A 13,618-nucleotide genomic window follows, 5' to 3' on the forward strand; every position below is an offset into this window, starting at 1 on the left:
GGAATTCTCCCACAGCAAGTTATGTTCTTGTGCTCATGGACTTCCTTAAGAATATCATTTATTACACAATCTCACAGTGAATTGTGGATTGCCTGGTATTGTCTTCTAAGTATTTCATGCAATCTTGTTTTCCCAGCTGGACTCTACTGAAATTCAGACTAAATTCAACTAACCATCCTATGTCAGGCAGTCCTAAGATCTTTCAGACCTGCCTACTTCTTTTATTCTCCAAGGATAAGTGTCTGGCGTCTTTGTGGATTTTTCTGTTGCACTGCTCTGTTTGATACAAAATATACATATATTTTTCTCTGGAAAATTCCACAAGTATTGCACACTTCATCTATGGTCACACTCAACTGAATCAAGGAAAGAATATGTTTTCTGATTCCTGGAAGCCCATTCTCACTCACATAGAACAAAATATAAGCAATGGGTTAAAAATATAAACAGAGAGACTGATTTGAATAATAATAAAACTCTGGTCTCCCGCACAGCTGGCTCTGCGTAAATTACTCTTTCTCTACTGCAGTTCCCCTGTCTTGATAAATCGGCTCTGTGTAGGCAGTGGGCAAGGTGAACCCCTTGGGCAGTTACAAATGTGTGGGTTCATCCGGGATTGCCCTTGTGGCTGCCTGCCCATGGTTCAATAGCCCCCCACTCCAGCGATGGATCCTGAGGCCAGACCAAGCGGCCACGTAGTTCTCTTGGACTGGGGGCTAACTGTGGTATTCTCTCTGCTGGTGGGGCACTGCCGACGCAACGTACATGGATTTAATTGCAATAGAGTTATATTCCTGGGGAGACATCCCTTAACTGTAGGCCTATCCCCCTGGTGGGGTATCTGTCTGTAACCTCACTGCAGGGTGTCTGGGTTGGTGAGTATCCTAGGCGTTGCCAACGCCTCCTTCCTTCTGGTGACTGGTTCTGTATCTTCTGGGGGGGTGTCTGTAGCCCCACTGAGGGATGTCAGTTGTGGCTCCACCATGGGGTGTCTGTACCCCAGTTCGGGGTGTCTGTCTCAGTTTGGCTCCCCAGGGTCTCAGTTGGCTCTTTCTTTTATTTTTATTTTTATTTTTTGAGACAGAGTCTCCCGCTGCACCCAGGCTGGAGTGCAGTGGCACAGTCTTGGCTCGCTGCAACCTCTGCCTCCTGTGTTGGATTCAGGCAATTCTCCTGCCTTGGCCTCCTGAGTAGCTGGGACTATAGGCGTGCACCACCATGCCCGGCTAGTTTTTGCATTTTTTAATAGAGATGGGGTTTTACCACATTGGCCAGGCTGGTCTCGAACTTCTGTCCTCAAGTGACCCTCCCACCTTGGCCCCCCAAAGTGCTGGGAATACAGGCGTGAGCCACTGCACCCAGCCTCAGTTGGCTCTTTCTAACTAGTAGAAAGAGCCTTGGTTTGGGAGACTTCTCCTCAATCAGGAAGATCTCGAGGAGATTTCTCAGATGGAGAATAGCAGGACAGTTTGGAAGGGATACTCTTGGAGTTCTTGGTTAGGGATCTGATTTGGAAGGCCCTGTGTTCGTCTTGTCTTTATGTGTGTTTGTATATGTGGAAGGGATTTCAGAGGGAATTGCTGATGGACGTTCAGCAGGCCTAACTCAGAGAACCCTCCTTATTTGTCTGGTCACATTCAGTGAGCCCTGAAAAATGCTCAGCAGGCCTGTCTCAGGGTGACTATCCACTCTTCGCCTTGCCCAGAGACCCCATTGTGAATTACCCTTTGGAGGTTGTCCCACCCAACCTGGGGTGGATCAAAGACAACAAGGACCAACGGGAGAAAGCTTGGGCTTTGCCAGGCTGATACTGGGTGCTGAATGAGGTGACTGATGTCGGTTTTGTCATGTATATTTTGCTGGGATGGAAAATGTTAACTGGGTTCCCCACGCAGCCCGTTGGGCAGCATCTTGCAAATCACGAATCTTGTCTATGGTTCCATAAAACAGAAAGGGATGATTTTCTCTTGTAAAGTGGTTTGAACCCCACAGCCATGGCACAAGCAAGCAGGGTCATCAGAGCTGCTCCATTCTTCTGGAAGCTGCAGAGAAAGGGAGCCTGGAAACCTGGTATGCCAGCAAAAAGGGTAAGAAGTTCTTACTAGCCAAGTTTCTGGTCTCTCCCTCTCTCTTTCTCTGTCTGTGTAAATGGTAAACATCACTATTTGTCTCTCTGCAAGAGTTTGATTAATAGACAAGGAATTTGTGAGACTATTCTTAGGTTATAGCAAATCTGGTGTACTTTGTGCTGAGAATTTGTTTTTCTGTTTTTTCTGATGGAGAGAGGGATATCATAGGATAGAACGTGGGTTTAGGACCCCATAAGCCTGCATTACAAGCCAGCCCAGCAGGCTGGTCAGTTACAAATTTTGCTGTGGGTTCCTGAAACCAATACCTGATGAAATATCTCTGTCTTGTTTTGTGTCCTTAAGAGCTTAACCTTGTGACCATGTGTGGACACTTCCTCTTGGTTTGGACAGGAATTTTAGAGCTCATGTCACAACCCTAACCATTTTCTTGACCAGTTAAAAGCCTTGGCAAGCTTGAAATTGGCTTCTCTAGGATCCTTCTGGGTAAAGCAATAAAAATTGCTCAATGCTATAACTCAGTAGCTAAGGCTTTGCCTTTTGATGATGGTGGCCTGGGTTCAATTCTTGGTTTCTGGAATTATTCCTTTCTGATTTGTTATTTGTGTAATTTTGCCATTTATTGAGTTGTGCTGTGTTTTGTTTTGTTTTGTTTTCCCAGGGAGTTTCTGATTTCCTCTCTTGAATTTTCTTTTCTCTGAACTACCTTGGGGAGATTCTAAATCTTGCAAAAAAGAAACTGCTTACCATGTCTTTGAAGCACCTGGGAGGTCACCTTTGGTAAAGTTCAAAAGCCAGAAATATTGGCTGCCTGGCTAAAGTCGGGTAGTAAGAAATTTAAAAGAACTTTTTTTTAAGAGCACTCTGGTTAAAAGTCAGCTTGATTAAAAATGGATAATCAAGCTATAGGTATATTTAAAAGGCATTTATGTTGTTCTGTTCTTGGATCTTGTTTTTCTGGAAAAAGGTTTCTTTTCTTCTCAGTCGACTGCGTTATTTTTCTCCATTTTTGTATTTCTAACCTTAATGCACACATGAGAGGTCCTGAGATAACTTCTGGTAGCCTGGGACTCCTTAGAAAAAACCGGAGGCACTACAGACCCTGTTTTGGACAAAAGCTGTCTTTTCCTCATGAAACCCTAGGAACTAAAAGCTGATAGATCCCTCTCAAAATCAAAAGCTCTGTTCTGTTTTGCATTGTGTTATCTGACAGTTTTGAGTTCTGGGGGTTTTAAGAAACTACTTCTCATTATGAGGGAGCTTTGATGTGTAATAACTAGGTAGGAAATACTTTAGGGGATGGCTAGCAGTAGTTATGGAGGGATACTTGACTCTCTGCACACTTGGATCAGAGAAGCTTATGGACACCTGGAAGGCATGGAAACGTCCCCACCCTCCACTGAGAGATGAGGCTCCTGTGGGAGATGGACTGATTGGCTTTGGGCAGCCTTGCCATGAAATGTGGATAGAGGCATCGCACTGTCTTCTCCTATAGGATTTTCCTCCTTTTGAGGATTCAGGATCCAGTATAAAAGGGCTGCCTTAACACTGGGGATCTGTTTTTGCCTTCAACTGTTCCTGCTTATTTGGCCCTAGAAATGCATGCTTTCCTGACTCTGTTCCTTCAAGGGCTCCACCCTGGAGTCAGTAATCCAATTAAGAAAACTGGCAAATGAAAAATGTTACAAGTGCTAAATCTTCTGTCTTTCTGTCTGTGTGTTTATACGTGTTGTGTGGGTGATGTTTATATATAAAACAGCTCTGATTATTGGCTTAGAAAAATAAGCATGTCAATAAAATATTTTGTCAGAAAAATAAAAACTTTAATGCCTTTTTGTTCACGTGGCTTTAGAAATCTTTTGGAAATAAAGACGGTTTTAAAGATTATTGGTAAAATAACATGTCTTGAAAATGTAGGCATTTGGTCTAAATTAAGGTCAGATATCAGATTTGCTAAATGCTTTAAGGTCAAACTGTTTCCTTTGGAAAAATTGTTCAGTTTACCTACTTTAGAGCATTAGATTACAGACGAGGCCTGGGGACCTGAGGAGAGCCATGCCCCTAGCTATGAGGAAAAGAGTCAGACCCTATCTTCACTTCTGTCTGATGTCCTAGGCTTCACCCCAGTACATAATTAAAATCATTTACTTATCAGGGTATTCACTAAAAACAAAAGCTGCTAAGAATTAACGATGTAACATGAAATTGAGACCACTGGAGAAACAGTTTTATATACATGGTGTGTAGGGAATGTGTTTTTGGTAAAAGATTTTAAGAAGGTATGGGAATATGGCTTCTGCTAAAGGAAATGTAATTTTGTCTGGTTCAGAAGGTTTTAAAGATTGTGTTAACTAAAAGAGAGTAACGGGACAAAAAAGTTTACTCAAACTGAAAAGGGTTTGTAAAGGGTTGATCTTAAAAAAAAAAAAAAATCTGTGGGTATAGACAAGTTGGCTAAGATTTGAAAGAAATTATTTAGCTTTTCTCCATAGGTTAAAACTTTAAAATCATACTGATATGGGGCCAGAGCCTGGACCCATGTGTCCGATTAATAGGGTTTGCTTAGAAAATTGATCTGCTGTTTGATGGAAAATTGTAAAGGGTTCTAGAAAGTTCATGAAAATCTTATCTTATGGTCAAACTAATTAAAACTGGATAGATACATAAAATTTTATTTAAAAACTAGCTTTAGCATTAAAGATACACTAATGCAAACATGAAATTTGGTTTTCTTTTTTGAAGACGATTTTTATGTAATATTAAAGGATAATGAAAGGGTTTTATTTCCTCTTTTAGGTAAATGGCAGGGAAAAGGGGAGGAGAGAGAAAAGACAGACTCAGTTGGTTTCATGCTATCTTCATTGGGTCCTGTTTGGAAAGCTAAGTCTCCTCTATCTGAGTAAAGATTTTTCCTTTTTAAAATTTTTGGAGTTATCATTTTGGCCAAATGAATGACTTATGGTGACCTGGGATGCTATTTTGTGATATCTAGTGTTTTAAACCTTTGATATTTGACACACTTTCCGAAACCAAATTATAAATTATGTCTCTCTTTAACCTAACTTTTAGATATTAGATTCTTCAAAGTCCAAAAATGACATTTGGCTTATCTGGTATAAAAATCACACAGAAAGCATTGCCAAATATGAAATGGTGTTTGGCTTTCTTTGGGCTATATTTGCGTAAATATGTTATTGATATATATTTCAAAATTATGTAAAACTCCTATAATTCTAATATGACTTAGTATATGTTATCAGTAATAATTATAATTATTATGTTAAATGACTGTGTGCCACAGAGGTAACAGATTTCCTTGCCAATTGTGTCTTTAACTGTGGCTGCCCTAAAATGTTTTTGTCATCCACAGACAATTGTCTCATTTTGGTCCTTTTTTTTTTTTTTGAGGTGGAGTTTCGCTCTTGTCGCCGAGGCTGGAGTACAATGGCATGATCTCGGCTGACTGCAACCTCTCTGCCTGCTGGGTTCAAGCAATTCTCCTGCCTCAGCCTCCCGAGCAGCTGGGATTACAGGTGCCCGCCACCATGCTTGGCTAATTTTTGTATTATTAATAGAGACGGGGTTTCACCATGTTGGCTAGGCTGGTCTCGAAATCCTGACCTCAGGTGATCCACTCACCTCAGTCCCCCAAAATGCTGGGATTACAAGTGTGAGCCACTGCACCTGGCCAGTCCTCTTTAGGATGGTTTTATAATCAGCTATAAAATTTAACAGGTGCTCTTCAATGCAGGTTTCTGATTAATAACTCTGGAGATTATGACATTAGAATAGAGAAAAAACTTTCAAATAGAAGAGTGAATGGTGTTTGGTTTTCTTTGGACCGTATTTGTATAGATATGTTATTAGTGTGTGTTCCAAAATTATGGGAAACTTCTCTAATTCTGATATAATTTAGTGTACGTTATTAATAATTATAATTTTTATACAAAATTGTTGTATGCCACAGAAGTAACCAAAATTCCTAGTCAATTGTAGTTTTAATAGTGGCTATCTTAAGACTTCTATCATACACAGATGTTTTGTCTTGCTTTGGCAGTTTATAATCAGGTGTAAGTCTCCTGGGGAATCCGACCTCATACTTCTTCTACACAGTTCCTGTACAAGGTTCCTGACCTGTGGTAAATAATGAATGTTACTTAGATAGCCCCAAGTTATCTTTGGACCTCAAGAGGAGAGGAATTTACCCAACTCATAGGTATTCAAGGGTACAAACTGATGGCTGGGCTCGGCTTTAAAAAAGTCGTATCTGAGATTTCTCATGGAACAGAATTCCATCAAAGTCCATTAAAAAGAACCTAAGTATCGCTGGGCTTGATGGCTCATGCCTATAATCCCAGCACTTTGGGAGCCTGAGGCAGGTGAATCACAAGGTCAGGAGTTCAAGACCAGACTGGCCAACGTGGTAAAACCCTGTCTCTACTAAAAATACAAAAAATTAGCGGGTGTAGTGGCGGGCGCCTGTAGTCTCAGCTACTCGGGAGGCTGAGGCAGGAGAATAGCTTGAACCTGGGATGCAGAGGTTGCAGTGAGGAGAGATCACTCCACTGCACTTCAGCCTGGGTGACAGAGCGAGACTCTGTCTCAAAAACAAACAAACAAACAAACAAAAACAAACAAAAAAAGAGGCCAAGTGAAAAATAATTATTCTTGCTGCACTTTATGCAAATAATCAGGCCAAGTAGAAGAAAACTAAAGTTATTTTGCTAACAAATCAGTTCTATCATGATTTGTTTTTAATAAAAATGGGGGCTGAAGGGAGAAAAATTATATTTCAAAAGAAAGCTATAGAAAGCTATAGTACACCTATTGTTAGCTGTTACTGAGTTTTTTCTGCAGTTTGGATTAAATCCTAAATTCTTTGTGGGTTAGAAGTCCCCAAACTCATGCTTTCTAATCATTGCTTTTAAAATTGGGAATTGTACTCCTCATCCTAGGACTTGTTATTTACCGTATGGTGCACTGTTCAGTTAAATACTGTACTGAAACTATAGATGAGGGTCTGAATGCTTTTACCACGCAAGACTTGGAAGACCAGCCAGACCTGCAGGAGTCACTCAGACAGCAGCAAATTGGTTCACTTCTCTCTCCTTAGGGTTCACTCCCATTCCCACTACACCCCTGTCAGCAGGAAGATGCCAGAGCAATCCATGGTCTTTTCCCATCTTCCTAGGCTAACCTTAAGATTAAGGTGTTCTGTGGAGAGGATGTGGAGAAATAGGAATACTTTTACACTGTTGGTGGGATTGTAAACTAGTTCAACCATTATGGAAAACAGTATGGCGATTCCTCAAGGATCTAGAACTAGAAGTACCATATGACCCAGCCATCCCATTACTGGGTATTTACCCAAAGGATTATAAATCATGCAGCTATAAAGACACATGCACACGTATGTTCAGTGCGGCACTATTCACAATAGCAAAGACTTGGAATCAACCCAAATGTCCATCAGTGACAGACTGGATTAAGAAAATGTGGCACATATACACCATGGAATACTATGCCATAAAAAAGGATGAGTTTGTGTCCTTTGTAGGGACATGGATGCAGCTAGAAACCATCATTCTCAGCAAACTATTGCAAGAACAGGAAACCAAACACCACGTGTTCTCACTCATAGGTGGGAACTGAACAATGAGATCACTTGGACTCGGGAAGGGGAACATCACACACCGGGGCTTATTATGCGGAGGGGGGAGGGGGGAGGGATTGCATTGGGAGTTATACCTGATGTAAATGACAAGTTGATGGGTGCTGACGAGTTGATGGGTGCAGCACACCAACATGGCACAAGTATACATGTGTAACAAACCTGCACGTTATGCACATGTACCCTAGAACTTAAAGTATAATTTAAAAAAATAAAAATTAAATTAAAAAAAAAAAGATTGAGGTGTTATAAAACACAAAGGGAGGGATTGAAACCACCTTTGCAAAATGATGACGGAGACAGTGAAAGAGATCTAAATTAATTCACTCCATCTTGCTTCTAACCTGTAAACTGTCCTTGTCCATTCTTTTTTTTTTTTTTTTTTTTTTTTTTTTTGAGACGGAGTCTCACTCTGTCGCCCAGGCTGGAGTGCAGTGGCCGGATCTCAGCTCACTGCAAGCTCCACCTCCTGGATTTATTCCATTCTCCTGCCTCAGCCTCCCGAGTAGCTGGGACTACAGGCGCCCACCACCACGCCCGGCTAGTTTTTGTATTTTTAGTAGAGATGGGGTTTCACTGTGTTAGCCAGGATGGTCTCGATCTCCTGACCTCGTGATCGGCCCGTCTCGGCCTCCCAAAGTGCTGGGATTACAGGCTTAAGCCACCGCGCCCAGCCCCTTGTCCATTCTTGCACATAGACTGAATTAACCTTGGGAGAAACTTAATTTATAGTTTAAATCAAAGACGATAACAGCCCTTTCCCAAAGCAGACCTCCTTCTCGCCTGAGGACTAAATTGCCTTTGTAGGGCTAATAATAACCACAAGATAAGAAATTATGGTTGAGGAGTCATGTAGCTGGAGGGTACAAGATTCTGACCCTCCCTAAACTGCTCCTGAGATCAGTGCTTGAGATATTTTGCAGACCCTGCATGTGATGGATCAGCAGACACCACCCAGATGGATACACTGGCTCATCTGACTTATGGCCCCCACCCAGGATCTGACTCAGTGCGAGAAGACAGCTTTGACTCCCTGGGATTTCATCACTGGCCAATCAGCACTCCCCGCTCACCGGCTTCCCACGCACACACCAAGATTTCCTTAAAACTTCTGCTCCCCAGATGCTCAGGAACATTGATTTGGATAATAAAAAAATTCTGGTCTCTTGCAAATTAAAAAATCTAAACAGTACAGCATGTTCTTTATCTCTGTATATTATCTGAAAGATAATTTTCAGAAAAAGGTAAAATCATGACTTGCACCAAGATATTAAAATGCACAAGTGTTAAATATTTTATTTTACACATATGTTAGGAGGGAACTAGGCAGAGGTCACAAATAGTTTAAAGGAAAAGCGAAAATGATACAAATTTATATGGAGTAAAGGAATTTTGAAATGAACTGCACATGGAAAGAAAACTGTTTTTCATTTATTTTTTAAATTTTTTACAGGACAAAGAATCCAGTAAAAATCACTACTATACAGGGTAGAATATAGATAGACAGACAGACAGACAGATAGATAGACAGATTGATCGATCTATGTCTATATATCTCCATCAGTTACCTGCAATTTGCAAAGAATTGTAAAACAGTTCAAAGACAATTAACAGTCTAGATTATGTGCTATAGTTTTCCATTGAAACACATTTTTTAAAACATATCTAATAGGTATGTCTTAACTAGCGAATTCACACCACTCTTCAGTGAAAGGACTATTTATTGATCATCTGCCCGTGTGTTGCAGGTTGCTGTCTACTTTTCAAAATTTGAAGAAAGATTTTCATTAAAAGATTTTCACTAGAAGTAATTAAAAATCAAAACCCAAATCAAAACAGAACACACAGGAAGCTGTGCTCCTCACATGGATGACGACGTTTCCTGGCGATTACAGCTCTCAGGGTGACATCCGTGTAGATGGTTCTGTAACTCTGTTACAATGAAAACCTGCCGCCCTGTGGGAACAGAGCCGGGTGAGTCCTGGCTTCCGCACAGTGCCACCCTGAGAAGGTGAGGTCTCCGCAGCATCTGTCTGCCGTGCAGCCGGGGCAGAGGAATGAAGTGTCACAGCAGGAAGCAGATGGCTGCATTTGCAGATAATCAGTCTAGAGACTTGCAGCCCTGAGTTAAGTAGCACCCTGTTGCTGGAAGGCATCTAATGAACTAAGCTATTCGTGTTCTTGCTTGTCAGATAGCCCTGAAACACTGTATGGTTTTTTTTGTTTGTTTGTTTGTTTTTGTTTTTGTTTTGAGACGAGTTTCTCTCTGTGGCCCAGGCTGGAGTGCAGTGGCGCGATCTTGGCTCACTGTAACCTCCGCCCCTCCAGACTTAAGCAATTCTCTGCCTCAGCCTCCAGAATAGCTGGGATTACAGACGCCTGCCACCAAGCCCGGCTAATGTTTTTTTTTTTTTTTTGTATTTTTAGTAGAGACGGGGTTTCACCATCTTGGCCAGGCTGAGCTTGAAGTCCTGACCTTGTGATCTACCTGCCTCGGCCTCCCAAAGTGCTGGGATAACAGGCGTTAGCCACTGTGCCCGGCCGGAACACTGTATGGAATTTATAATCATTTTCTTGAGACTGACAAAGTCTAAATTCTTGCTGATCATTGACAAGTCTAAATTCTAAAGAATGCTACCCATGGATGGAACTTTTTGCTAAAACTTGAGAAAAAGAGGAGAAGTAACAGCAGTGGTGCCCCGTAAAGGTTTCCCAAACATGGAGGAATCCTGGTATAAACCATGCCTTTGACCCACAGCGGAAGGAGGAGCACAGCACAGCTGGGATCAGGAGGACTCTGAAGTCTCCTGGATGTGGCAGGAGCAGGCTCAGCCACTGTGTGCAGCATGTGTCCTTGAGCAGGTCAGCTAAACTTCTTGGGTCTCACATCCCTGCCATTCATGGTGTCAGGGCTTGCCCTGACTTTGTGCCAAGATCAGAGCCCGGGCCCACAGCAGGGAGAACCCAGGCAGCGGGAGCAGGCACTTCCAAGCCTGCAAGGGGAGGCGGGGCCTTCCCTGCTCCCAAGACTGCAGGGATGCCAGAGGCTGCAGTGGCAAATTTGGGCAACTGCAGGTGCACAGGGTGGGGGCTCCTGCCTACTCCGTCGAGCTGGTGGCCCCGGTCTGCAGCCTGGGTTCCGGCGGCTTCCGCAAGCGCAGCAGCACCTAGAAGCATGCAGGGCTCCGGCCTACTCTCAGCCCTCCAAGAGCAAACAGAGGCTCGTGTCTACCGCCCCAACTTGGACAGCTGCAGACGCGTGGGAGAGACTGGGGGTGCTGCTGCCTGCTACTGGCTCCCATCCATCCCGTGGAGCACACACCCCAACTGTGACCCCTCGCAGCCTGAGGCAGGGGCTCCAGATCCTTGCTGGGCCCAGGCCAGCATCCAGGGCAGGGGCAACATGGCCACGAGCTCCCCCTGTTGCCCAGTACTCAAGGGTGGCCCCGGGCAGAGTGGATCGCGGGCCCCTGGCCCCGCCGTCGGGAATGACAGGTTTGGCAGTCACCCCGACGCCAGGCAGATTCCAGGGATAAGGTCTGGGCAGCCCCCACGCAGAGCCTCCTCCCGTGGCCCGAGAACCCGGCACCCTCCGTGGGGTGGGCACAGTGGCTGCCCAGCTGGCCAAGTCCCCTAAGCGGGTGTGACTATCACTTCCTGCCCCGGATCCCCGATTGCCACCCAGCTCCTCATCAGGCCCCTTTCTGCCCCGAGGAGCTACTCCCCCAGTGCGCCCTTGCCCCAGGGCAGTGGGCGAACTGGACCCGGCCTAGCTCCACCCCGGCGGCCCCCAGGGCAACGAGTGGAGGGAGGGGACTGTCCACCTCTTCCCTGCACAGCCCTGCAGCAGCCTGCGCGAGGGCCGTGGCCAGGCCGAACCAGATGGCCCTCTGCTGCCATCACAGGCACTAACAGGAATCAGCCTTCTGCATCCAGGCCTTGTGTTAATGTGTGAATGACAGAGCAAAAGACCCCAGGGTGTGAGGCAGGAATTTGGACATCAGAAGGAGGAGAAACAGGATGAAGCTCCCCGAAGGAATAACCATCCCCGCTGTGTCCTACACACACCTAGAACCCTTTAGCCAGGAGAAGGGAGAACAGACTGACTGTGGAATACATAGGATTTTTCTGTTAACCTGAATGTACCACCAGATGGAAGGAGGTTCAAGAACATAAGTCTGTGCCTTGAAGAGTAAACTCTGACCTTTTTCTTCTCCTGCCCAAATTCCTACCTAAGGGGCCTGGGGAGGTCGCCCTACAAACCACAAAGTCTCATCGGAGGGGCCCTACCCTGTGTAATGTGGCTCTTTCCAACCTGACTCTGGCATAACTTCACATGACAGATAAGGAAGAAAATAAAAATATTTTAACCCTAAATACGTTTCTTGGCCATATCTTGAAATGTCCCTGCAAAGCTGTTTCTTGTGGGAAAAGGGTCCATTCTGTAGAGAATCCTGTTCCCTTTCCAGGCCTTTTTCCTGATCCAGGACAGAGTCCACTAAGTTTCTGGCACCTTTTAAGTCTCATAAACATTTACCATCGATTCTCTCTAAGCCTGCCACCTGGAGGCTGCATCAGCTTAGTAAGGACCTTGGTCTCCACAACCGCTTGTCCTAACCCAGACATTTCCTTTCTATTGGTTCCAGGTCTTTAGATGAACTCTCAGCCAACTGCCAGTCAGAAAATCTGTGAATCCGCCTGTGACCTGGAAGCCCCTGCTTCCAGTTGTCCCACCTTTCTGGTCTGAACTGATGTACACCTGAAATGTACTGACTGATACCTTATGCCCCATAGAATACAGGAAGCCTAGCTGTGCCCTGACCACCTGGGCCACATGTTCTCTGGGTCTCCTGAGGACTGTGTCACGGGCCATGGTCACTCACGTTTGGCTCAGAATAAATCTCCTCCAGTATTTTACAGAGTTTGGCTCTTTTTATTGACAACCTTTTAAAATGTCAAGTCAGGATAGGATCTCACCACACATGGCACCCAAAGCCGTGCTGGCTGCCCACTGACTATTCCAGTCGACAGAGCCAGGTACAGGGGTCAGAGCCACAGCAGCTCCCGTGGGCCAGTGAGGAGGCCCAGCTCGGGAGGAGGCTCCGTCTCTCCACACCCAATGGAGGCAGCTCTGCTCCTGAGCTCAGGGTGGGCTTCACCTGGAGTTAGGAGTCGGGGGCCTGAGTCCTGCTTCCTCATGGCTCTGGTGCCCAAAAGGATGAGCAGTCACAGTGAGACGGGGCCTGACCCAGCGTGCACAAGCCCGGGAAGGAAAGGAGTGAAAGGACCTGCTTCCCCAGGGACCAGAGCAAAGAGGAGAAAGAGAGTAAGTGATTGATGTCGCCTGGGTTAGAAGGAGGCAGTAGAGAGGGGCAAGTTAGCGTTAGGGGCTTACCTGGGCAGTCACAAAGGGCTCCACAGGCAGACGAGCCTGTAAACCAAAAATACATTTCTAAGGTCCCCCAACGGATACGGAATGGATGGGTTCCTGACTAAACTCCGCCTTCTAGCCTAGAACTTTGGCCCTAAGTGAAAACAGCTGACTCGTTTGCCTTTTTGGCCCTCCTTGTTTCCTATCCTGTGCCCATAAAAAGACTTCAGCTGGCAGAGCAAAGAAGCTGCTGAGGCAAGCAGTCAGAGATGTAAGCTGCTGAGTGGTGAGGATGCAAGGGGCTGAGTGGCAGAGACTACCGATAGACAGCGCTAACTTCAGATGGTGTCGTTTTCCGTGGGGAGCCCAGCCGGGGATGGTGGGGCTTCAGGGCAAGATCACCTTCTTTCCACACCATCCCCTTTCCAGTTCTGCCTTTGTCATCATTCAAACAGTCTGTGTGACCTGATTCTTCCCAACACTGAACAA

General features: G+C 44.9%; 1 long non-coding RNA gene across 1 annotated transcript; it reads left to right on the plus strand.

Moving 5' to 3' along the window:
* The first annotated feature begins 1,989 nt into the window (after window positions 1-1,989).
* Window positions 1,990-12,729, plus strand: LOC126952460 (uncharacterized). The gene is made up of 4 exons (XR_007724898.1): window positions 1,990-2,087; window positions 5,496-5,620; window positions 6,145-6,226; window positions 12,405-12,729. It is a non-coding gene; the product is annotated as an uncharacterized LOC126952460 (long non-coding RNA).
* The last annotated feature ends 889 nt before the right edge of the window (window positions 12,730-13,618 follow it).

This window comes from Macaca thibetana, chromosome 4 (assembly GCF_024542745.1).
Source record: "Macaca thibetana thibetana isolate TM-01 chromosome 4, ASM2454274v1, whole genome shotgun sequence".
Lineage (NCBI taxonomy): Eukaryota > Metazoa > Chordata > Mammalia > Primates > Cercopithecidae > Macaca > Macaca thibetana.